General features: G+C 45.7%; 1 pseudogene; it reads right to left on the reverse strand.

Moving 5' to 3' along the window:
- Nucleotides 1–1,883: 1,883 nt before the first annotated feature.
- LOC139012983 (cleavage stimulation factor subunit 3 pseudogene) lies at nucleotides 1,884–4,032 on the reverse strand (annotated as a pseudogene).
- Between the last annotated feature and the right edge of the window lie 18,413 nt (nucleotides 4,033–22,445).

The following is a 22,445-nucleotide window of genomic DNA, read 5'->3' on the forward strand; positions in this document are numbered from 1 at the left end:
AAAACGTATTTTTTTAAAATGTAGGAAGAAACAAGACAAATGACAAAAAGAGTGTCTTAAAAGAAGCTAAGTTAGCTATAAGAAAAAAAAAGTTATGGGGAAAATCATTAAGAAGAATAAAGATATTTCTTAATGATAAGAGCAAAACTTAACCAAGACGATAAAAATCATATCCCTAATTTTATGGCCAAACAATATTTAAAGCAATAGAAAAAGGGTGGGTAATAAAACTCGTCAACAAATCTATATTCAAAGCAGAGATGATAATAAACCAACAGATGAAACTGACAGGTCATTTCCCAGGGCTTGTACTGCCTCGTCTCATTCTTACTATAATCCTCATTTAATCCTTATAGTAATCCTATGAGATAGGATTTTTATCTTCAGTTGAGAAAACTGGAAGCACAGAGTGGGTAAGTAACTTGCCTTAGGGCACACAGCTAGGAAGCAGTAGACCCAGGAACAAGAACTCGGCCATCTGGCCCCAGAGCCTGTGTGCTTAGCTCTGAAGGCAGAGGAAAGACCTAGCTGACTAGTTGTGACCTCATGTGACCTAAGTAACTTGCATTGCTTAGGTCAGGGGTCCTCAAACTACGGCCCGCGGGCCACATGCAAATACAAATATTGTATGTGTTCCCGTGTTTTTTTTTTTTACTTCAAAATAAGATATGTGCAGTGTGCATAGGACTTTGTTCATAGTTTTTTTAAAAAACTATAGTCCGGGTGCAGATGTTTCTTTCCTGCAGCGACTGTGTCAGGCAACAAGGATGGACCGGCTTCGGGCAATGCAATCATCTTTGAGGGGAGGAAAACAATAGGCACAGAAAAGAATTCCAGTTCTACATCTACTGGTCAGGTGATTACAGCGTCAAGAGGTATTGTCCCCATTTTCCTATAAGAGAAGTGAGAGCCCTGTAAGTTTTCTAAGTCATTGTGAGGATTGAGTGCAATTACATACATAAAGCACTTTTACTTAGATGGTGTTCAAATGTTAAGTGCCTGCTCCTCTAACCTTCCCCCTTCTCCCTGCTTCTTCAGATATCATTAGCAGAGAATAAAAATCAGATCAAGGGAGATGATTGTCCAACTCCATTTCATCCTAACTGGACCAAATCAGGTAAACAGGGTCAAATTCTATACACTCATTTCTTTTTTTTTTAATAAACAAGGAAATAGCAGTCTTTTTTTAAAAATGCATTTTATTGATATTTTACAGAGAGGAAGGGAGAAGGATAGAGAGTTAGAAACATCGATCAGATGCCTCCTGCACACCTCCTACTGGGGATGTGCCTGCAACCAAGGTACATGCCCTTGACCGGAATCGAACCTGGGACCCTTCTGTCCACAGGCCAACGCTCTATCCACTGAGACAAACAGGTCAGGGCTACACTCATTTCTTTTCTTTTTTTTTTTTATATCCTTTTATTTTTTTTAAAGGATTGTTTTAAAATTTGAAACTACAAAACAGATTCCATACATTCTGCCATAAATACAACAAACAATAAGGCAGGACTCTACATAAGCAAACTGAGAACAACTGTTTTCAGAAAAATGTGATAAAAGCTTTACAATCATAAGCCATCCAGTTTTAAAAGAAAACTATTGGAAACTCACAAAATCTTCGAGTGGCGCATGCCAGACGCCCTTGAAGAGGGAACCGTGTGGTCCTGCCATTTTGCACTGACCTCAGTTCCGTGTTGTAAAATTCACGCAGGTTGGTTGGTTTTCTTTCTCAGGAACCATATGATAGAGGCACCAATGACAATACAACTCTGTTTCCCAGAACCTTGTAGCAAAGCATTGTCTCTTAAACATATGACGTAGGAGGCAAAATGGGAATCCTGGATAAAAGTTTTCTTTCAGAGGCAGGTTTTGAGCCCGTTTCACCGAATTCGCTTCTGCTGCCGTGCTCTATAAATGTCATGAACAGGAGGGACGACAGCTCCCTTTTCCTCGTGGTCATCTGAATCCTCGTGGGGCCTTTTGACGGCCTTGGTGAGTACTGCATTACTTTCCACCGGGCCATTGCCTTCTGCAGCGAGCTCTGGGGCTCTGCCAGTAATGAGCCTCACAGCTTCCTCAACAGTATTGGGTATCTTGCATCTTTGGAAAATGTCCATCAGTTCATCCACTTGTACAAAAGGACCTTGGAAACAGATCGGAGGAGGGAGAAGTTTCATTAAGACAGCAGCTGCAGGTGGTACTGGGAATACTCCACCGGGCACAGGGTGTAAACCTGGAGGTGCTAAATGTCGTGGCTGAAATGGAATCATCTGCTGAGTATCTGGTCTAGGGTATTCTGGTTTTCTATCCACTTCATCTTTCAGAACAGGCGCTATAGAAGGAGCTACAACTGGGTCTGGAATCATAGCTGCTAGCTTAGCATGGGACACATCCTTATAACCAAGTGTTTTTAGTTCACTTGCAGAGCAAGGATATGAATCCATGAACTTGTATCTATCTACAAGTAAAGCTGTTTCTTTGCCTTCATACTCTTCCTTGGATGCTGTAAACCGTCTTTTCTCCATTTTGAGTATACTAGCTAGATCACCAATATTACTTTCAAAAGCTAGAAATCGGGCCCAGATTTCTCCTGACTTTTCAGGAGGAAGGCTTCCAGATGTTAAAACGCGTTCAAACAAAACTCGGGTATTATTGTCCTCATTGAGGTGAGAAAGATAGTCAATGTAGGCCAGAACATATTCTGGAATGTCTCCATACTTCTTTAGCCCCAGCTCAAAAATCTTCAAGGCAACAGATTTGTCTTTACTACAGTAATACTCCATGAGTGCTGCAGTAACGTAGACATGATGGCGGGTTCTGGTATCTTCTCTTGCTTTTTTAAATATCATTCTTCCAGATTTGATACCTTCTGCTCTTCTTGCAAATTTCATATACTGGATATATACCAATGTGGGGTCAATATCCTCAATTGCCAAAAGTCTATTATATATACTGTGAACTTTCTCATACTTCATGCGACTCTCTTCATAATCTGCATAATCTGCAGAAGCATACTCTTCTTTAATAAAGTGCTTATGGCTCTTTCATATATATTAGCAGCTTCATCACTAAATAGTTTGGCATTATTCATATCCCCCTTCTCTGCTAGCAGTTTACTTGACTGCTCAAGATACTGGGCGGCTTCATACCAAATATGAGGGTGATGGCCCAGCACAAGCAGACACTGTTCATAGGCAAACATAACTGTTTTTGTTATAAGGGTCTGATCTTCTGTATGAAGAGGGTTACTCTTTTCCCACTGTATGTATTTCTTCCACCTATCTACCTGCTGAGCTTCTTGAGGAGTATTCTGAGGAGGCACTGAGGGAGCATTGCGGTCCAAACCTTTCATTACTGTCTCGTATTCCTTTGCTACACGCCTAGCATTCGTGTAATATCTACTCCGATCTTCAATCATTTTTTTAGCTAAATGAATATTGATACCGTCTTCATACTTGTTATAGTCCCTCCAGAGTTGTTCAATGTTGATCATTGGATTAACACAACCTCGTTGATAAACCCTTCGGACAGCTGTTATTCGCTGATTTCTGCATAAGATCCAACAGCTTCCACGCCTTTTAAGAAATTGATGTAATCTACCCAAATCTGATAAGACATAATTCCCATCCCAATTTTATCCAGTGCAAAATCATATGCTTGAGCCATTTTCTCTCTGTAACTTGGTAGTTTGCCCTTGGTTTCTCGGACATATGAAAGATAACACTTCCATAAATCAATGTGCAAAACCTTCATAAGGCATCTCTGAAATAACTTTCCAACCTTGTCATAATTTTTAGCTTTAATCTCTGCTTCAATGTACAGTTTCCAGAATCTGCCAGCACTGGGGAACAGGGAAACAAGGCGTTCATAAGTCTTCTGTGCTTTGTCTATAGGTTGATTCTGTGCCTCTCGAATGAGAGTGCTCCAAGCGTCAAGGACACATGGATTCTCTTCTAATTTCTTTTCAGCTTTCTTCACCTTCTCTGGGACATATTCAGCTGCCTTCTCCGCGGAGGCATCTCCTGACATGATCTCAGATAATTAGAATGTGCAAGTTGGCCGGAGCTGTGAAGCTAGGGAAGAAAGATTAAAATAAAAACCACCTCCAAACCAATAAAGTCACCCCCTGCCCAGCAGGGCCAGACGGCCAATAGGAAACACCACCGTGCACTCCGCTATGAATTAAAATGGCTGCGCCCCAGCCGGTAGAGGGGAGCCGTGGCTTCAGAGTTAACTTCCGGGGGCAGTGGCCAGGGCTAAGAGCGAAACTTGCCGGTTACTCAGTCTAGCCAGGACCTCTAGCCAGGATCTCCAGCCAAGTTCTGTCTTTGTTGTCTTGTTACATCTGTGTTTATACCGGTTGATTTTAGTCCTATCAATTTCTATTCCAGAGGTTGGGGAGTTTCTTATCTCCATTCTAGGGAGTAAAGATTATGTAGCTTAAGGGTGATTGTTCGTAGTTAAAGTGATTACCCACCTGGCATTTAGTTAAGGCGTTTTAAACTACATAATCTTTACTTAGAATAACCTCCTTCAGTTACTTCCTTGTAGCTTAATAGATCAATAGAGCAACCTTGGAATGAAGATGAGAAGCTCCCTAACCTTTGGAATGGAATGGATGGGGTTGGGATCAGATGGTATAGATGCAAATGTAAGAGGACAATAAAGAGAGGTACCTGGCTAAGAGGAACCTCGCCATGATGATCACCTGAAAAAAAAACACACAAAAAAAAACTATAGTCCGGCCCTCCAACAGTCTGAGGGACAGTGAACTGGGCCCCTGTTTAAAAAGTTTGAGGACCCCTGGCTTAGGTCCTCAGCTTTCCTTTTGTAAAAGAAATGAAATGACGCCTGGTGCCTGGTACAATGTGTCCTCAGTAAATGTGCTGGTAACTGTCGGCAGCCTCAGCTGATCTGCCACCCCCGCCCCCCCCCCCGCCCCCCGCAGAGCTCTCTACAGAGGGACTGCTGCTCACCGGTTCCTTTCTTGCCTATCAGGCTAATCTGTGTCCCGGGTTGAAAAAATTCAAAGGAAAACTCGAGAGAGGCATTGCCAAGGGACAAGCACAATAACTCACAACGAGAAACAATTGGCTAGTAATTTCAATAAAGACAAAGGTCACCCTGACTAGTATTCGAAGACATGAAAAATTAAAACAGCATTTTCAAATACCAGCTTGGAAACTACTTTGAAAAGCATTGCTACCGCCCTAGCTGGTTTGGCTCAGTGGATAGAGCATCGACCTGCAGACCAAAGGGTCCCGGGTTGGATCCCAATCAAGGGCACGTACCTTGGTGGCAGGCTCCTCCCCGGCCTGGGCCCTGGGCAGGTGCATTCAGGAGGCCACCAATCGATGCGTTTCTCTCACATCGACGTTTCTCAGTGTCTTTTCCTCTCGCTCCCACTCTCCCTAAAAACCAACGGAAAAATACGCTCAGGTGAGGATTCACAACAACGAAATGCGTAGCTGCTCACACCCGGCCGGGTGGTTTGAGTTAATGCGTGCTGACCGCTGGTTGGGATGCTAATTGGTACAATCTTTCTAAAAGCAAAAGCAAACCTTTCTATCAAGCATGTGTTAAAGGTGCATGGGACTGTGACTACAACTCTACTCCAAACACTGAGATGGTGATCATGACAAGTGTTTGTTCAATTCTGGTGACGTGCCAGGCGCCGTTCCCGGCAGTTTAACTGCAACCATCGCTGAGGTCACTGAAGTGCATCCTCTTTGTAATTGGCTCCCACCGGAGGCCCAGCTTCTATCTGAGCCTGTGAGCCTCCCCTAGAATGTGGGGTGAAAGGGGAGGTCACATCCTCCACACGCTCTTACTCTGATCTCCCCGGAGTGGCCGGGGAAGCATCAGATCCTAGGGTTTCTAGACTCTCCTCACTGCCCTTGAAGTCCCAGCCAAGCTCAGGACTCAAAGGTGTCCCCGCTGGTAACTAAGCTGAGTGGACGGTGGTCAGAGGTCACTGGGAGGGACTTGGGGGCTGTCGCTGTCACACCCTGCGCCCGGCCGGGCCCGCGGTGGGGAAGGCAGCCCGGGACAGTGCTGGGCTCCCCGGCGCGCACAGGTGACTCCGGTGGATCGCAGGTAGAGGTTTCCAGAAGGACTGAGAAGTGCATGGCTCTCTCCGAGCTCTGCCCGCTGGGTGTCCCCCGCATTGTGAACTGTGGGCATCCAGGGCAGCCCCTCGGACTGGACTGTCTGGCCTCGCCGTTCTCCATCAGCCGGGCCTCTACCTCGCCTGCTTCCGGGGGGTGGGGGGTGCGCCCCCCACATTCTAGTCCTGGAGCAGGTGACCTCATCGCAGGTCGCAGGTACCGTGGCGACCGCATGGCACCAAGTGCCTTCTGAGGGCCCGGGGCTTGAAGAGGACTCGGTGGTGAGTCCTCACAATCATGTTCTCCAGGCCGTTCCTTTCGAAGGAGGAACGTTCTCTCCATATGTTGTTTGAAGAGGGAGAGAGCATCTCCCAGAGCAGACAGTGTCTCCTGAGCTGCTGGGGAGGCTGAGAGCTCAGAGGCAGAGCGGGGGTTGCTGTAGAGACGGTCACTCTCTCAGAGAATGAGATGCTCTGGGAACGGAAACTTCTCAGTGAGAAGGGAGGTGCTGTGCCTGGCAGAGGTCACATGCATTTCACTCACTGATGACAGACCTTCTGGACTCGTCATTGATTACAATTAGCGATTAATTGTTCTGAAGTGTCTCCTGTGATATGAGCCCATGGAGACTAACAGAGAATGAATTTTCAGAAATTCTCATTCCGGGTTCTCCTTCCAGTACAGAGAGAATAACTGTGATAAGTGAACCGATCAAATGTGCAAATAAAACTTCCACCTGGAACTATATTCCGTTTCTAGTTGTGCTATTTTTTATATTTATATTATTTATATTCTATCTATCTACTATCTACCTAACATCTTTATCATCTATCTATTATCTTTTATCTGTCTATCATCTATCTACTATCTACCTTCTATCTATCTATCATCTATCTATCTATCTATCTATCTATCATCTATCTATCATCTATCTATCTATCTATCTATCTATCTATCTATCTCATCTATCTATCATCTATCATCTATATCTACCACCTATCTTTTATTTCAGTAAATGTGGGAAGCGCTGTTCCTTTCTAACCATGCATGGAGACTGCTTGATGCAGAGCTTCCCAGAGCATTGTCAATGGCTGCACACCGTCTTCTGTTCAGTCTCCTCATGTCACACTGAGGGTGCTGGCTCGGAGCAGTTTTTAACTATAACTCACTCCCGGGGTGAATCCATTGTCCTATCAGGATTTGGGTTGCCTTTATGCTAATGTGGTAATGTTGCTATGCCTAATTCTGTGCTATGCACACCATCACATTTGAGGTCTCAGCAACAATTAGAAGCAAGCCTCAAGTACCAATTCTTATGAGGGTATTAACTCGTTAGCTTCTTTTGCAGTAATAAAAATACATTTATGCCATTACTCCTTTCTATTCTAATTTTAAAAGCTTAATCTTATAGTAGAGTCTATTAGACATAAGAATAATTAAGGAAACAATTATAAATTGTTACAAGAAAACAATTACTGATACAGTTTTGTATTTATATCTAGTAGTTTCTATGCAAATACACATAAATAAACTTATGTTTATATAATCAAAAAAAGTGCTATACAAATATATACATAGAGAACAAAATTGGGGTAACCCTGTACATGACATTGTATATTACAGAACTACAAATCATGTTTTAAATTAAAATGATAAGCATTCCTAAATATTATTTATTAAATTAAATATTTTTTTAAAAAAACATTACCTAACAGAACTGCATAAAATTTCATTATAGATTTGCATTTTAACCATTCTCTTTTATTGGTGCTTTGTTTTCTGTTATAAATAATGCTGTTAATGATATATATTATTATAGCTTCTTTCAAATAAATTCTTGGGATTCTAATTACTGACTTAAAGGGTACACTGTTTTTTAAAAACCTGCAATGATTTACACTCTCACCAATAATGCATACTTGTAAAATCGGTATTTTCACTTTAAAATCTTGAGGATGAGGTATGAATGCAGCGATCCGGTTCAGGTGGTCTTCCTGCCGCCCCAGGAGGCTGGGCCTTCCCCTTTGCATCAGGTGTTTGTGTTTCTTCCCTGAGTTGCCTCTGCTTGACCTGCCCGCTGATATCCCTGGTCTCAGGCATGAATAGCAGCGCCGGGAAAGCCAGGCCCTTCCACTGTTTTCATGCGCTGATCGCTGACTCAGGGTGCCTTTCCCACGCCCTGTGTGCTTTGCCCTCTCTCGTTCATTTTGAAAACTCGCCCTGTAGAAAGAACAGGCATCTGAGACCGGGCTGGCGGGGAGGCCTGGTGGCCGCAGGTGGACTTCATGGGTCAGGGAGGGGGGGTTGGAGAGTGTGGTAATCAGGGCCAATCAGCCGCAGGGCATGCTGGGATTGATGGCCAGAGCCAATCAGCCGCAGGGCATGCTGGGATTGATGGCCAGTCTCCCTTTTCATCTGCTGGGAGTGTTAGGAGGTCCCTCCTGGTCCGACAGAGCCCACCTGGATGACCGTCTACTGAACACCGGGCAGTGGGGTAGGAATGATGCCCGTCGCGTGTCCTGCATCTCAGGACCAGAAGAGGGACTGTGATGGTGATCCAAGGTACGGTGGTTTGTTGAGTAGATTCATTGGAGAGAAAGTATAGATTTATCCTGGAGTCCAAGGGGCAGGGCAGAGCTGGAGGGGGAGGGTCGGGGGTGCAGCATGGGCCTGGGGGAGAGGCAGCCAGGTGCAGGCCGCAGAGGGGGTGTCGGGGAGGTGAATGACAAAGTATGTTGCGGCCAGATGTCCAAGGGCCTTGGGGAGTGAGCGGGGAGCTCAGCTCTTCTCACAAAGGCGAAGCGGCGGTGGGGCCTGCCTCCCCCCAGAAGTCAGGAGCCACCCCTTTAACTCACCTGCAGCATTCGCTTTACGGTGCAGCCACACGGGTTCCCAGCTGCCGGCCGTCAGCTGGCACGGGGAGATAGGAGCGCCTGATTTCCATTTCACTATCTCTGCTGCAGACACATTAGAGCATGACCAGCGAGGAAAATGGAAAACTCAGCCCGTGGCCTGATAAACACCCCAGAAATGCCGGGGCTCCGGGCAGCTCCTCTCATAGTGACGGGCGGCCCAGCGAGAAGGGCCGCTCCGCAGGTCGGATGGATGGGGAGCGACACGCAGAAAAGGTTGCATTTACATCCTTCCCGCTGGCAGGCGATTGTTTACAGAATTTCTCCACAACAGTCACCTGGCAGGTTTCCTTAAAGCAAAGCGACCCATTACAAGTGCTTAGCGTTTATTGTTCTGGTAAAAGCTCCAACACCTACAACTGGAACGTTCAGGAACGGCTTGCCTTCCTGTCCTGAGACATTTGGAAAACAGATCTGGGAAGAGCTGGCATTAACAGGTCAGCCATCGCCACCCGCTGAGCTCACTCCTGACACATCGGCGGCAGCTGCTAGGAGCTCCCCAAACAGGAACTGCTAACTCCTTGGAGTTTAACTTGATGTCTAATCCACAGAAGGCCCTCGTGAAGGATGTCATTTCATGTTATGAATATTCCTTGCCATGAACTTACTGAAAGTGAGAGTTAGTGAAGACACTTTTTTTCCTCTGTTGGGAACATAGCTTACTTCTTAGGTATAGATTTAAAAGAGAAAGGAAAAGGGTTGCTAGGAGTTGATTTCTTGGCTCTGTGGACAGGAACGTTGTTGTTCGAGGGCAGAACAATTCCCATCAGAACCTGCCCTGGCCTCTGCGTCCCCTCGCCGCCCGCCTGCTTGTTTGTTTGTGTATTTACAGTATTTGTTTGTTTGTTTGTTAATCCTCGCTGAGGATATTTTTCATTGATTTTTTAGGGAGAGTGGAAGGGAGAGGGAAAGACAGAAACTTCGATGTGAGAGAAACACATCGATTGGTTGCCTCCTGCACAAGCCCCGACCAGGGCCCTGGTCTGGGAGGAGCCTGTAACTGAGGTACATGTCCTTGACCAGAATAGAACCTGGGACCCTTTGGTCCACAGGCTGACACTCTATCCACTGAGCCAAACTGGCCAGGTGACTCCGTCCTGCTTAATCAGCTCCCACGTCAGACCTTCTCCCTGGCTTTTGTCAGGTGCGGGTGCAGGACAGAAACGTTACTGTCCCCGAGTCCCTGCCTTGTGTTCTGGCCAAGAACCTCCTCAAACACTCACTTCTCTCACTAAAAACATGACACAATGAAAGCGTTTCATTCCCATCACCCGCCCCCACGAACACTGCTTCTGCGTAGTTCTGCTGCCTTCGGCACAGGCCCAGGCAAAGAGGAGAATTAATATACTTTTCCATTTAAAGCTGAAGAAATGTGCTTCCCTTGTGATTTTATTTTTTATATATTTAATATATATATTTTATTGTTGCTAGTATTACAGATGTCTCTCATTTCTCCCCCCACCCCCCTCCTTCCAGCCCCTGCCCACCCACTCCAGGCCTTCACCACCCTATTGCCCGTGCCCATGGACCATGCAGGTAAGTACGTGAATTCTCTGGTTTATCTCTTCTCCTCCCCCCAGCCCCACATCGAGGTATGTCAGTCTGTTCCATGCCTCTGCTTGGGTGTTATTTTGTTGCTCAGTTCATTTTGCTCATTGGATTCCACAATTACTTGAGGTCATGTGATATTTGTGTTTCTCTGATTGGCTTATGTCACTTTAGCCTAATGGTCTCCAGGCCCATCGTGCGGTCCCAGCAGGTAAGAGATCCCTCTTTTTCACAGCTGCGTAGTATTCCATGGCGTTAATGTATCACGGCTTTGTATCCACTCATCTGCTGATGGGCACTTGGGCTGTTTCCAGATCTTAGCTTTTGTAAATAATGCTGCTGTGAACACAGGGGTGCACACATTCTTTCTGATCAGTGTTTTGGGACATATTCCCAGGAGTGGGACCACTGGGTCAGAAGGAAGTTCCATATTTAATTTTTGAGGAAACTCCATACTGTTCTCCACAGTGGCTGTACCAGTCTGCATTCCCACCAGCAGTAACGAGGGCTCCCTTTTCCCCCGAATCCTCGCCAGCACCTGTTTGTTGATTTGTTGATGGCAGCCATTCTGACCGGTGTGAGGTGATACCTCATTGAGGTTTTAATTTGCATCTCTCTGATGACCAGTGACTTTGAGCATCTTTTCATGTCTCTTGGCCATCTGTATGTCCTCTTTGGAGAAGTGTCTATTTAGATCCCCTGCCATTCTTTAATTGGATTGTTTATCTTCCTTTGGTTGAGTTGTATGAGTTCCCTATATATTTGAAGGTTAACCCATTATCAGATGTCTCATTGGCCAATATGTCCTCTCATACAGTGGGCTCCCTTTTCATTTTGATGGCGGTGTATTTTGCTGTGCGGAGGCATTTTATTTTGATGTAGGCCCATTTGTTTATTTTTTCCTTAGTTTCGATGTGCTGGCAAAAATTCTGCTATGTGAGATGTCTGAGATTTTACTGCACATGTTTTCTTCTAAGGTTTTTATGGTGATTTCAGTTTATTGTTCAGTGGAACTTTCCACAGTGACCACCGACACTGGACATGTGGTTGGTGCGGCCGAGGAGCTTGCGGTTCCCATGGCAATTAATTATTTAATTGTTTTAAATGTATCTTTATTGTTGAAATTATTAAAGATGTCCCCCTTCCCCTCCATTGACCCCCTCCACCCTGATCCCCACCCCCAGGCCTTCACCAATATTCTCTGTGTTCATGGGTTATATATGAACTTATATATGCATTCAAGTTCCCTAGTTCATCTCTTCCCACCCAACCCTTGACCCTTGACCCCCACCTTCCCCCTGAGACTCCGCACTCTGTCCCATGCTTCCAGGTCTCTGGATCTATTTTGTTCATCAGTTTATTTTGTTCATTAGATTCTACACATATGAGTGAGATCATGTGATACTTGTCTCTCTGACCGGCTTATTTCACTTAGCATAACTCTCTTCAGGTCCTTTAACGAGAAAACTTTTTAATTTTGAGGAAGTTCACATTTTTTTAAAGAATAGTTTAATGAATATTAGAGAGAGGAGGGGGAGAGAGAGAGAGAGAGAGAGAGAGAGACCAATGTGAGAGTGAAACATTGATCGGTTGCCTCCTGCACGCCCCCCACCAGGGATGGAGCCAGCAACGCTGGCAGGTGCCCTGACCACGGCCCTCCGACACATGGATGGTGTCCAACCAACTGGCCACACCAGCCAGGGCAAGGAAGCTCCATTTTTGCTGTATGGTTTGTGTTTTCTTGTGCGCTTTCTTAGAAATCTATTACCACCCCACAGTCGTATTTTCAATTCAAAATATAGACGTAGCTTGATTTTTAGTTCCATGAGGATTTAACTTTTGCTTCCAGCGTAAGGCGAGGACTAAGGTGTCCTGTTGTGTGTGCGTCATTATTCGGCTCCTCCACCAGCAGGCGAGCAGCCTCCGGTGACTCAGGGGAAGCCTGGCATGTGCGCTCTGCAGTGGGGTTTGACATTATTAAGCCACTTAAACCGACACAACGCTTAGAGAAATAACCTTTAGACCATTCACATCCTTAATTTCCCTAAAACCTTAGAAAAAATGTTAGTCATTCTTTAGGGAGAGGTTAAAATTTAGGTTGAAGTTAACCAGTTTCAAACAAGCAAGAATTCTGAGGGGTTTTGCGGAGGAAATGCACCTCCGACAGCTCGCAGGGCCTTCTTCGTTGTCAGAAAACACTGGAACCCGCACCCTGGGAAGCACCTCCGTCTCCTGAACATGGTTCCTCGTGTTCTGTCTCGTATGAAACAATTGGAACCCGCCATCCCCTTTCCTCACACTCCATCAGGCCTGGGGTTTTGGCCTTAGGATTCTGTAGAACCTGCCTGGAAGGTACTCTGTCCACTGACGATCTTTTGTTCAGGGACTCGCAGTGTAGAGGTTCGCCTGCTGCATTCATCCCGTTGACGATCAGGCGCTCAGCAATCAGGGGACAGCTCAACAGTTTAAAACTTAGATGTGGATGAAGACACACAGGCGGCCACTCCCCTGCCTCTGTCTTGCATCCATTTTACAAGCGTATCCATCTTCTCTTTCTAGCAGACCAAAGTGATTAACAGGTTGTTGTAAGAACGACTAACCGAGGTTGGGGAGCTGTTCCTGGGAACCGGGTGAAGTGGGAGTTAGAGGAACCCGAGATAACAAGCCACAGTCCTGAGTGGATCTTCATGCCAGTGCTGAGCTTAGGCCATACGTTCTCTCCCTCGGAGCTCTGTTGCTTAGTATTTGAAGATTCACAGTGCGTATCCTCATCATAGCTCCTCTGTGATGGTCCAGCTACTTGTTCTCTCTACATCTCAGAATCCTCTGTGGCGCTTCGGTTTTCTCCGCTGGAGATGACCGCATCCTAGGATGCTGCGAAGGTTAAAGGGTGGCCCTCCCCAGCCTGCGTGGTCAGTGGTTGCGTGTTGATGAACAGGGTGATGTTTGGGGCGTGCTTAGCTGGGGTGAGTGTTCCACAAACGCGAGCAATGCTACTCTCCTGTGATGGCATTGAACTTCTCGCCCCGCTCCAGCCTCTTCCCCAGGCCTCTGGGAAAACTTGATCTATACTCCTTGTTCTAAAGCCCTCCATGTTATCTTCTTACGTTAATGAAATTCTCACATCTGGATCTCCTGACTTTTTTTTTATGATCTGGTATTTGCTATGTCATTTATTATAAAAACCCTCATTCACAAACCCTAGTTTCTGAACACGTGCAGAAAGTAGAATATTTTATGACAAAGCGTATAGAGAATAGATAAAATAGAGCAACCCTGTAACACTGGAACATTGTCACTTCCCTGCTTAGGACCTACTATTTTTCTCTTCCTGGCCTTTTATCTGTAATATCTTTGTCCACAATCCTACGTGAACTTGAAGGCCTAGCTCACGAGTAGAACCCTGCAGGGAGCCTTCCTTAACGTCCTTACCACAGTGACTCCGCTGTACAAATCCTCACAGACCCTCACAGGACACTCCTGCCTTTCCCCTCTTAGCACTGTATGCACTGCCACTACGGCATGCATTGCGTTTGTCTGGTATTCTAGTAATTTGTAAAAATTGCCCCGAAGAAAGAGAGCTAATTTTTATACATTTTCCTCAAAGCACTTACAGGGTGAAGCATATACTAGGTCCTTATCAAGTCTTTGGTGAGTAAGATTACGCTATAATAAAGAAAGCATTAAGACCTCACAATAGAGTCATGAAGCCCAAAGTAATAAAAATTATTTGAATTTTCCTGTCACTGTTCTCAGTCATCCACTCAGTATATATGGTTCAAACGGGGTCATTTCCTGTCGTAAATGATGTATCAAAACGGTAGGTCTCATCTGGATTCCTCTCCCCAGCATCTATCAGCAGCAATGATCTATTTCTATATCCATTATACGCATACTTCTTTTCATATTCCGTGTAACACTCAAACACTGCTTGCATGTGCTAATGCCTCAAAGTAGGAAATGAATCTTAAGGACATGCACCTTGAAATAAACACAAAAACTATAAAGTTAATCATATAAATTATAAAAACATTTTTAATAGGTCTTTTCTACATAACATTATGTGTAACAGAAAATTTATTGTATCCATAAATATTTTTGTACATTTAGGATATTTTGGTCTTATGGCTACACACACACACACACACACACACACGCACACACACATACACAGACACACACATACTGTACACATACAGCCAATTCCCCCAATGCATTAAAATTGTGCCTTTAAATTGAGTGCCATTCCTTCCACTTTAAGACTTGAGGTGGGTTGTTTGTTAAATTTTCATTAGAGTTAGCTTCTCAAGGCTTTCTTCATGTTCTGTGTTACTGGGCTCTAACCTAGACTTGTGTGTTGTTGTGGGACTCTTAGCTTTCATGCTTTAGGTAAGAAGTTAAGAATTATCTTGACTTCCATGGCCCATGAGCTCATTGAGAGATGTGAGTGATTTCTAGTTAAAAAAAAAAAAAAAACACAAGAAGAAGAAAGGCAGCGCTAAATGGAACTGTGCCTAAGAAATAATCCACTTACACTTTTTACACACAACTCATATGATTTAATGAATAGATTATAAAAGGGGACAAATTAAACCCTGAGTAAACTTTGAATGTCTGACTAGCAATACACGTTGTTACAGTAAATAACTCCTATACTTCAACATGACACACTGTGAAATCCACAGTGTTCCGCTGGTGGCCGTGAGGGTGAGGTGGGAATGGAGGGGATCATCACAAAGGCTGTGTTGAAGAAGGTAATGAGAAGAGAACACTAGCTAAGCTCAAAAAACATATCGTTCCACAAATGTTGAAGCTAAGTCTGGGCGACAGTTGGGAGCTGGACTATAAAAAGCCTACTGAAGATTTCACTCCTCTTGGATGGCATGAAGAAGTATCTCTTGGTGATAAGATTGCCTCTATGTAAACAAGAGAGCATGGTCTAAAACCAAGAAGAATGAACTAATTCGGCTTAGATTTTGCCTTTAATTGTTAGAGACAGCATATTAAAATCGAAAGGTAAAACACAGGTTTTTGGTAATATGAGTAGCCAAATGTTTTGTTTGCTGTAATCCAAGAAAATGTTCCGGTGTTTACCCTTTATTACCATTTTTACAATAAAACTCAAAAGCAGCATCTGAATATGGGAGGGAAAAGCATTGCTATATGGAATGTGGTTTGGACCAAATAGTGGATTTACTGGGGACAAAACCTCATGTGGTAGTGGCACACGAGTCTCGGTTTGCACTTTTAATATTTCTTTATTGTTATTTTCTATCTTGTAATATTTTTAATTCTTACACTTTAGCAGAACAAATGCAATAGTTACTTGCATTGTACAACATACAGAACTGATTTCATATGCGATCATATTTATGTTCTGTCATATTTAAATAAATGCACACAATTTTCCCTATGCATTTATATTTAAGTTGCAGCGCAAAGTTGGGGGTAGGGAAATATACTATACTGTCCCTACTGTTTTCAGTCCTGCCCTCGGCCGAAAATATTCAGGACCACGGACAGCACACCAAGGTCTGTATCTGATTTCTAAGCTCTCTTCCAACACTGAAACTTCCATGATTTGTGTTCAACCTCTCTCTCCAGTGATCTCGGCTCCCAAATGCATTGAACAACATGAATTTTCCCTGTACACACTTCTAAGGAAAATACTAGAAGTAGCAATTCAGTAATGAAGAAACCTGAATTAAGAACTATATCTTACCACACATCAATCCGTGAATAAGATTGCCTGTGTTTTCAATTCTCTCTATCACTGTATCAGACTCTATATCCCTGCACTTATTACACATTTTATTTTTATATTTTTGAAATTTATTTTCCATGGATACGCACAGGTTTACGTGTTTTATGAAGGATTAAACAGGTGTAGGTTTCTTTGGGTTTTCCATTTTAATTATGCCTTTACTGGAGGTCATTTGATATCCTATTAAAACTGCAAATCCTCAAACCTGACCTGTAGCTTTAACTCTACATTAGCACAAACAAAAATGAAAACACTGATTTTAGTCTGACTTTATTGCGTTTGACCCTTCCAACCATACTCAGAGCACAGGTTAAGGAATTTAAACACCATTTCCTGCTGCAATAAATAGAATTACTTAGAGAAATGGCTCATTTTCGGTCCCGGGCAGTACAAGCTTTGGGCATTTTGTTGTGCAGAAATCAAGAAAGCTGCCCGAGATGACTGCAGTGCCTCTGTTGAAGTTTTCCATCGTGAAAATTAGATTCTGTGCTTGGCCTTTAGCTCGGTTTGCCTGTGGCTGCAGGATATGGGCATCCCTTTAAATATTATCAAAGACGTGCACTGACCTTCACATTAGCTCTAAATTGTGATTAATAGGCGTGAGCCTGTCATTTTTCTCTTCAAGACACTTAGAAACATCCACCCAGATCTATAGTCCTCATCATCCCCACCTTCCCCATGGATTTCCCCACCGAAGGTCTGAGGTATTGAAAGCGCCAATTTACCGTTTCCATTCACCGCAGCTGCAGGCCTTGCAATCAAACATCTGCGGGCTATGGCCTTCCGAAGCTCCACGTGCCACCATCCCCGGAACTTCACTGCCTTTGCCTGGGCCTGGCACCCAACCCGCAAATCCCAGTTTCCTAAGAGGCTGCTTCTCAGGACCTCGACCGCCACCACCTGCCTTCGGTCGAGTCCCGAAAAGCAGTTCCTGGTCCCGTATTCGGTGCACATGACTCATTGAGCGGCAGCTCCTCCCGACAAAGCTGCAGGCCATGCAGACTGCGAGGCAGGAGCACAGCTGAGCAGCCGGGTTCAGGGGAGTCCAGCGTTGGCCTGACCCACAGCGGATCCACTGGAGCATAAACCACCCAGAGAGCTGACCCCCACACTGAGGCTAGCGGCCCGTCTTTACGCCCCCGTGTCAGTCAGCCTGGGTTTGGGGCCATCAGTTATGAGAGGGGGGAGTAATTCCCAGGCAAGTCACCTTCCGTCAGGCGTGGGAGTTCTTCAGAGAAAGGGACATGTGTGAGCCTCTGGCAGCCTTTACCCAAGTTCCCCAGGGATGGGCTTGCTGGTCCAGCGGAAAGGACCTGGACGGCCACCCAGCATCGCTGGCAGCTAGTTACCTAAGGGTCTGGGGCCTAGAGAGACATGTTAAAGCCAAAATGCAGGCTGTGTATTTGCTAGGGCTGCGTAACAAAGCACCCAGGTGACAAACACAGAACCTTATCTTACGGTTCTGGAGATTGGAAGTCCAAGAATGAATGTCGGTTGGCTTGGTGTCTCCTGACACTCTCTCCTGGCTTGCAGGCAGCCTGTGTCCTCATAGGGGCCTCCCTCACGGTGCCTGATCCTAATGTCCTCGTCCTCTGCCGACACTAATCAGAGCAGATAAGAGCCCACCCCTATGTGTTTTTCCCATGTGTTTATATTTAAGTTGTCATATTATACTAGTGCCCTGGTGCACAGATTCGTGCACATTTAAAGGAAATTAATTAGAAGGTGGCTGTGGGGCAGGACTGGCAACACACCCTGGAACCAACCTCCCGCAGTCCCTCCCAGGCCAGCTGCACCTGGGGTGGTGCTGCGGCTCAAAGGGCGTCTGTAGAGTGAGCGGGGTCCTTCCAGCAGGTGGGGTCTCTCGGCCTGGCCTATGGGAGTTGGGCCAAAATTGGTTCTCTGATGTCCCCCAAGGGGTTCTGGATTCCAAAAGGGCGGTTTTTGGGTGATGCACCCCGGAATCGGGCTCCCTCCTCTCTGGTTCTGGGGTGAATCACCCGAGAACCGCTGCTGTCAAGTCACAGCAGCTCCTGTGTTGAGTATCTGCCCCCTGGTGGTCAGTGCGTGTCATACCTACCAGTCAGTCAGATGGTCGGACGGACAATTAGGCTTTTATATATATAGATTAACACGAAGACCCCATCTTTACGTTAAACATCCGATCTCCAAATATAGCTGCATTCTCAGGTCTGGGGAGTTAGAGCTTCAAAATATGCATTTTGGGGAACACAATGCAGCCCCTAGCAGTGGGATACTCAACAGGAAAGCCACCCATCTCCACAGCTGTTTCAGATCTCGCTATGGCCCTGCAAGTTCTTATCTGAAATATCCTTCAGACTCTGTCTGTGACTCAGTTTCCCATTTTCACTCACCCTCTGCTCACCACCCCCCTTGCTTACTATATTCTGCCCCATGTGAAGGTTATTAAAGTATTTGTTTTATCTTCCCTCTTAAAATGTGGGATCCTAAGGACAGAGAATACGTTTTCCTTACCTTGTCATAGCTACTAGTATTATATTTCCCCCAGGGTCTTGCAAAAAATAAATTCTCAATAAATATATGAATTGGCTACAGATTAGAACATTGGGTTCATATTATTTTTTAGTTCCTGTTAAATGTCATACATTAAAATTTCTTTGCATGTATTGTTTTATATCCTAATTAATTTGGGTAATTTACCCAGAATTTTTCTTTCTGATTAATTTAGACTTCTAAATTTTTCATATCCTGTAATTTGTGTCAACAGGGACACGGCAAAGATTTCGATGATAACCATCATACAAAATTTAACAGGCAAAGGGAAAAAGATGATGTGAGTACAATTGAAATTCTTTCCGAAGACTCTCAAAAAACTCTTATTATAAAGAGCTGTGGTCACCATACTGATTGATGGCCCATGTATGAAGTGCTCAAAACAACATTTATGGATTCAATGAGTATCTACTCAAGACTTCTGCTTTTTAAGGGCCTCCCCAGTGATTGCATAGGAGGTAACATTGAAAGCTTTAAACTGCCTATGGACTGAAGGCCAGTGAGATGCTTGGGCCTCTCTTGGTCTCTCTCTCTCTCCCTGTTTCTGTCTCTTCCTCTCTGTCTCTCTCTTGCTATAAACCTGGCCACAGTCACAGAGCTTGGAAGCTAAGGAGCAGGTGAAGGTGGCAACGGCTGAAGGGCTGGCATGTTGGTCTGCGTTTTGAGTCATTGACATCCCTCTGTCCCCGCCACCACCACACGATGACACACAGCCTCCTGCCGCCTGTGCCTGGCACACCCAGCTGCCCAGCGAGAGGCACACCGTGGCCCTGACCTCGGTTGGCCATGGAGCTCACAGCCGCTTGAGGGAAGACGAATGGTCTTGCCCGTTTGACCCCTTCTCAGAACCCAGAGAACCACCCGGCGCCGAGGGAGCCCCGATGCCGCTGCAGACATCCCGCTGGAGCCTGGTTCTCCCCTGAGGCCGCTTCCTTCTGCTCTCAGGGCCTCCCCCTGGCAGCCGGACTGCGGGTCCAGCTCGGTTGGCACAGCCGAGCCCCGGGGAGAGGAGCCCCCCCGCTGTGAGGCGCGGTTGTCATCCCCACAGTTCCTCTGCTTCCTGTCCCGCCTTCGTCTTATTTACTCAGTGGTGGCCTGACACAGCTGGCCTGGCGGGAAGTGTTGTTTTCTAGAAAGAATAACCCATAAATAACTTAATTCATGGGCAACGGGTTGGATTTCTAAATCTTTACTGAATAAAGAGTCCTTTCAACCGCAGGGGACTCTTGCTGAAATTTCGACCGACGGGCCCAGGGTTTAAATCAGCGCCATCTTGTTCTTGTGATTTCCATGACTTGTCTGTCCTTTTATGGACCAGACAGGCCCAGCCCAGCAAGAGCCCCGCTGAGGAGAGGCTCACACTCGCCGTCACGTAGCTCACGCTCCAGTCGCCGTCCTTGGACTCGCGTGTCTTTCCTTTGCCCCATTTTCTCTTTGGATCCACTTGTTCCAAAAAAGCAACACAAACAAAATGAAACGGAAGCTGCTCGTTCCTGCCCAGCGGGAAGGCGCCCGAGCCGCGCGCAGCCCGGCTGAGGCCCGACCTGCAGCCCCCGGTGGCTGTCCGGCCCCAGAAGCCGAAGCAGACGGAGGCCCTTCACGTGGGTGAGACGTTCTCATTCAAAACATAAGCTGCTGAAATACTCGCTGGAGACATTCAGCCCGGGGTGAGCTGTTCCCGCTGCAGTTTTCGTCCCTCTTGTAACTGTTACCAAGTTGAGGTTCACAGACACGGCGGGAGGAGAAGAGAAAATGCAGTTTCTATAGGCAGTGGCGGGGCAGCTGCGGGTCCCTGAGCTCCAGACGCGATGGCTCTCCCCCAGCACGTGCCACGGACACACTCTGCATGTCTGCTCTCGGGGGCCCGAGGGGGAGCAAGGTGCTAGGAAATAAAGGCACATCTTTGTCACTTTTCCCAGATCAGGAGGAGATTCCTCTTCTCTTCCTCCTTCAAAATATGAATAAAATACACACTTGTGCGCGCACACACACACGTTTACCCACACGAGTGGCCACAGTAGGACAAGCTTCCAACCACCTGTGACAGCTCGGATGGCATTCACGGGTGGTATCAGATGGCACCGCGTGGGGACAGCTCTGCCGGGAGCGGCTGTGGCTTTGCTATTCCCGCCAGTAGAAACCAGATGAGAGGGAGGGATGCGTGTCCATGAGACAGCGGCCACTCCTCTGCAGGGTCACTGAGTAGAACGGGAACCGCCACCCGCCATTAGGGGCTGGTCTCACACACACTGCTTGGTGGGAGCACCTTTCGTGTTGTTGTCGGTTGTCCTGACGGACCAGAGAGGCCTCCATTTTATAGAAAAGACTCCATTTTATAGTGAAAAGGGGTTTGTATGGTGAGAGGGAGGGGGAGTAAGTGGGAAGGTACAGACGAGTGGAAAATATGTGTCTTCCCAGGTCTTATTGGACTATATTTCAAAATGCAACTGAAGGCCAGTTTTCCATCCTTTAGAAAACCCTGGATCTCTGGGTTCTACATGGAGGCCACTCTGACCTGTTAATATCAGGACAATATCGCTGTCATGTAACCCCTCGTTTCCGACGCTGTGGTAGGTCCCTGTGAGGGAGGCAGGGGAGGGCGGGAATTAGCCCATGGATTAGCCCGTTCCCCTGACATTCTCCCTTGGCTGGTTTTATTTTTTAAGGCCGGCAGAGATAAGAGTAGCCATGTCCCCTCCCCCACCCCTAAATTAAAATGCAAGCATCTATCTTTATGCAAATTTCTCATCTAAAGGAATTTCCCCCTGACGATGCTGGCATGTCGTATGTTGATAATAAATCGAGGTTTATGCCTGGTGCTGTGGAGAGGAAGTCGCAGAAAGGTCTCTGGTCCCCGTGGACCGCGATGAAACAGGATCGCGCAATTAGCAGCTAATGGAGGCCCCAGAGAGGCATAAAGGCTGAGCAGAAGTGCACGCATTTTTCTTCTGCAAGGATTTTAAGAGAACTAAACAAAGAAGGATATGAATGTGGTGAGATAATGGCTTCTTTTATATGTCTTCCAGGGTAACAATGTTCCTTATCTGTGTAAAAAACATTCATTAAGCAACCTTTAATGGCACGCCGAAGGGTAATAATACTAATTCCATATTTGAGCCCAGAAATCATTTACAAAAGTTGTTCGTGCGATAAAATTCACCTTGGAATGTTAGGCTCTAAAAAATGCGCCGGAACAGGAATTCCATCAGTTCCAAGCAGTGCGCCACTCTTTCAGGGGAAGGAAACTAGCATTCTTTGTGGAATTCTGTGATATTTTCATTGTGTCTTAAAATCATTTATTTTTCTGAATTTCAAAGATGTTAATCTAATTTTTGGGATCATTGAAACACCTCAGCGTGCTCCTGCCACAGCTGGGAGGAGTAGCGATGTCATAACGCCAGCTCGGAATCGCTGACCAGGGGAAGGAGTCACACACCCAGTTATTTTTATAAATTTCTAAGATTATGAAATTCACAGTAACAATCTTTTAATATTTTTTCTTTTTAAATGTATTTTTATTGATTTCAGAGAGAAAGGGAGAAAGAGAGATAGAAACATCAATAATGAGAGAGGGTC

Source organism: Myotis yumanensis, unplaced genomic scaffold (genome assembly GCF_028538775.1).
Source record: "Myotis yumanensis isolate MYYU_CA2020_CCGP unplaced genomic scaffold, mMyoYum1.0.hap1 SCAF_6, whole genome shotgun sequence".
Classification (NCBI taxonomy): Eukaryota; Metazoa; Chordata; class Mammalia; order Chiroptera; family Vespertilionidae; genus Myotis; species Myotis yumanensis.